Raw genomic sequence first — 4,562 nt, forward strand, 5'->3', positions numbered from 1 at the left:
AGATCCCTCGTGGATCAGCAAGCAAATATCTTTGGCGCAACCATAACGCTGCCTTTTCTGTATATTGTTCCACTCTGAAAAAACTCCCGTACAAAAGCTGAAACCTGCCCATTATATAGGCGACACCCACGCTGACCAAATACTTCTCCTAATTGGACTCGTACAGATCCAAACAAACCAGACAAAATCTAGCAACCGACCTATACTCCTTTTCCGATTTAAAAGCTCACGTACAGACTCCAAAGACTATGTACTAGGACTCTCTAATTGTAAGGTAACTAATTAAATATTCCGGCCACGTTGATCACATAGTATCTAATCAAAAGATAAATGAGATATTTCTTTGGCAAGCTCTGGACTACCATCTTGGAGGTGTTCTGAAATTTGGCATCACCGTATCTTTCTTTGGACTAGCTGGTGGCACCTCCACGCAAATAGAACCAACATAAAACACAACTGGAGTTTGCGTATTTGCATGTACAGAGGCCTTCATGTAACATGCGTCTCTCTTCTCTCGACTAATGTGTGGCATGGCTCCTATAACACATGTGAAATCCTTCATTACGCTATTAAAGGTCACATCAGTGTATCTTGAATAGTCATCACAATAACCAAGCAATACTTTCTACCCCCAAGACTATCAAAGGATGCAGGCCCAAAGAGATCCATGTGAAGGAGCTCCAAAGGCCTCTTCGAGTAAATGATAGTCGTGGGAGGGTGAGCCTTTTCATGTAGCTTTCCTTTGATACAAGCACTGCAAGCACGATCTTTAGCAAAACTAACATTTGTTAGTCCACGGACATGGTCCCCCTTGAGAAGACTTTGCACAGATCTCATATTGACATGGGCTAGACGGCGATGCCAAAGCCATCCCACGTCAACTTTAGCCATTAGGCATGTCGCGGTCTTAGTGGGTCGCTCCGAAAAGTTAATCACATAGAGACCGTTCTCGACATGCCCAACAAAGGCTACTTTAAGAGTCTTGCTCCACAAGAGGGCCATGGTATCAATATCGAAGAAGGTGGCAAAACCCATGAGTGCAAGTTGACGAACGGAAAGTAAATATGCAAGGGACTCAACAAGCATGACCTTCTCGATCGTGAGATCATGAGAAATGACAACCTTGCCGAGTCCCAATACCTTAGAAGACGAGGCATCACCCCACTCGATATTGGTGGGCATAGATGGAATCTTCTGCACGTCCACCACCAAGTCCTTGCTTCCGGTCATATGATTTGTAGCTCCACTATCGAGCAACCATGATCCCCCACTGGAAGCAAACACCTACAAGAGGTCAATGCTTGGTTTTAGGTACCCATTTTGTAATGGGTCCTTTGATGTTAGTGACAAGGGTCTTAGGAACCCAAATAGACCATTCAATGTACTCATAAGGAGAACCAACAAATTTGGCATAAACATGCCCATCACTAGCACGGCACAACACATAAGAAGGGTTAAAGTCGCCGGCTTTGTTGGAAGGGGTGGCATTGCCCTTCTTGACACCACCGCCCTTCGCATTGTTCTTCTTTTCCTTGGGAGCACCCTCTCCCTCCTTCACAAAGGTTTGCTTAAGAGGAGGAGGTCATTTGGTCTTGTCAGTCTTCTTCTTGTTCTTGGGCATGGGTGTGAACCCAATCCCCTCCTTGGCCACGACTTCCTTTTGATTGCTCAAAAGGTCGTTGAGGTTCTTCTCACCTTGTATGCATGACACAAGGCCTTTCTCAAGTTGCATCTTCAACTTGGCATTCTCCTCAACAAGATGCACATGCTCACAACATGGGTTAGTAGCATTTGCATTATCAATCAAAACCATATGAGGAAAAGTGGCTTTCTCCTTGGTTAGCTTCACTTGGAGTTGATCGTGAGACTCTTTAAGACTAGCATGAATACCTTTCAAGGCTTTATGGGCCTTGTCAAGTATATCAAACTCTTCCTTGAGTCTAGCAAGATCAACTCCAAGTTTGGCCTTCTCGGAATTTAGCACACGAGATAAGACACTAGCATGATCAAGATCTTTCTTTAATTTAGCATGACCATCGTTGTGCGACTCCTCAAGAGCCAAACGAAGACCACGCTCTTCCTCAAGAGCATTAGAGAGATCCGATATATCTTCGGCATAATCACGACTATGCCCCTCCATCTTAGAGATGGTTTCTTCGTGAGCCTCGATGGTGTCATTGGCTTCACCAAGTTGTTCCAAGAGAGCAACAAAGTGCTTCTTGGAGTTACCCTTGAGCTTACTCATAAAGGAAGCAAACTCATTTTCTTCCTCATTAGGCCCCACATTTTCATCAATGCAATCCGTCAAGGAAGGATTAGTAATGATGGTAGTTTTGATGTTGGGGGTTACCTTGTTGGTTGCTTTAGCCATGAGGCACTTGGCGATGATTTTCTCATTGGGTGAGTCGAAGAGGGATACCCGAGGAGTTGTTGCAATAGCCACGGAGGCCATAGCAACTGAGTCATTGCCTTCATCTTCATCATCATCCTCATTGTACTCTTCTTGTGCAACCAACCCCTTGGGAGGAGTCCTCTTGGTGAAGTTGCTCTTGTTAGGGAAAGATTTGGCTTTGTCCTTTCGAATGAGGTTGCCACCATTGTCCTCTATCTTCTCATAAGGACATTCCGCAACAAAATGGCTCACATTGCCACAATTATAGCAAGTTCTCACACGTTGCTTGACCTTGTTGCCACTTGAGTTGTTCTTGTTGAAGTTGGGCATTGAGTTCTTCTTACTCCAAAATTGCCGTGAAGCGAGAGCCATGTGCTCATGATAATCATACTTTGTATCTTCGGGGTTGCCCTCCTCTTCTTCTTCTTCTTCCACACTAACCTTGGCCTTCAATGCAAGGTTGGGCTTCTTTGCTCTTTGAGAACGTAGCACCGCATTGTCGGCGGTCCTGTCCAGGATGCTCATAGCCACAAACTCATCCAACACTTCACTTGAGGACAAAGTGTGGAAGTCCGGCCTTTGTCGAATGACGGAGGACATGGCCTTGTGGTAAGGCATCATTGCCTTGAGGAATTTGCGCTTGATCCAATTGTCATCCGTGTCCTTGCTCCCATGATCTCAGAGTGAGACCGCGAGTTTGGTTACTCTCCAATAAAGCTCACGAGGTTCTTCATCTTCTTTCATTGCAAACTCATCGGCTTCATCTTGCACCACTTCATAGTTGGAGCGTTGAATGCTTGCGCTACCCCGGTAGAGGGAGACAAAAAATGCCATGCATCTTTGGCCAAGGCGAAAGGCCGAAGATGAGGGAGATCTTCGGGTGGGATTGCATCTTGGATGATGAAGAGAGCATTCTCATTGAATTGATTATCCGCGGATTCTCTAGGGGTGAAGTTGCTTGGGTCATGCGGATAGAAACCTTCTTCAATGATTCTCCAAAGATTAGTATTCACATGATTTAAATGACGCATAAAGCGATAAACCCAAGAATTAAAGTCCTCATTTTTCACAATCTTAGGGGGAGGACCGGCATGATTCAAATGAGTAGAAGGAATTGATCCACCATAAACAAGTGAAGGTTCCACATGGGCAAATATGCCGGTGCCATTCTTACCACTAGTAGAAGGAGCTTTTTCACTAGTAGCTTCCCCCTTGCCGGAGTTAGCATCCGTCACCTTGTTAGTGGGATCACCCACTTTCAACGGTGCGGTGGATAGTTTAAGCCCTTCTATGAATTTATTAAACATGCTTTCAACCTCGGTCGTCATGGAGGTCTTCAATGTGTCCAAAGCCACATTGAATTCCTCACGAGAGACCACGGTTCCCCCATCGGCCGTAGACGAGATTGGATTCACACCGGAGTGCTCCTCTGCACCGTCTACGGTGTCAACCATACTCTTCGGACGGCAAAGTCCTTAATAAAGAGACGAGGCTCTGATACCAATTGAAAGGATCGATATAGTTGACTAGAGGGGGGTGAATAGGCAACTAACAATTTTTAGCTTTTCTTTACCAAATTAAACTTTGCAACAAAATAGGTTGTCTAGATATGCAACTAGGTGAACAACCTATATGATGCAACAACAACAAGCACACAAGCAAGCAAGGGATATAACACAAATAAGCTTGCACAAGTAAAGGCACGAGATAACCAAGAGTGGAGCCGGTGAAGACGAGGATGTGTTACTGAAGTTCCTTTTGAGTTGAAGTACCTCTCCGTTGGAGCGGTGTGGAGGCACAATGCACTACTGGAATCAGCAGATTTGCCGTCTGCCGACTCTTTGCCATTAGCCAGCGGACGGCAGAGGAAGGCTTTGCCATCAGCCACCAGAAAGTGGACGGGAAAGAGGCAGCGGACGGCAAAGATAGGGTTTGCCATCAGCCGTATCTTTGACGTCTGCTAGCGGACGGCAAAGAAGCTTTGCCGTCTGCTAGCTGACGGCAAAGAGGGTGGGTGGCGGGCTTACGAGGACAACCTAATGGCTAGTTTCTTTGCCGTCTGCTGGCGGACGGCAAAAATTCTTTGCCGTCCGCCAGCGGACGGCAAAGAGATAGCACACCACGCAGATCGATCACACGGAACGATGACATGGCATGATCTGCTCCACAC

Source organism: Triticum aestivum, chromosome 2D, assembly GCF_018294505.1.
Source record: "Triticum aestivum cultivar Chinese Spring chromosome 2D, IWGSC CS RefSeq v2.1, whole genome shotgun sequence".
NCBI lineage: Eukaryota > Viridiplantae > Streptophyta > Magnoliopsida > Poales > Poaceae > Triticum > Triticum aestivum.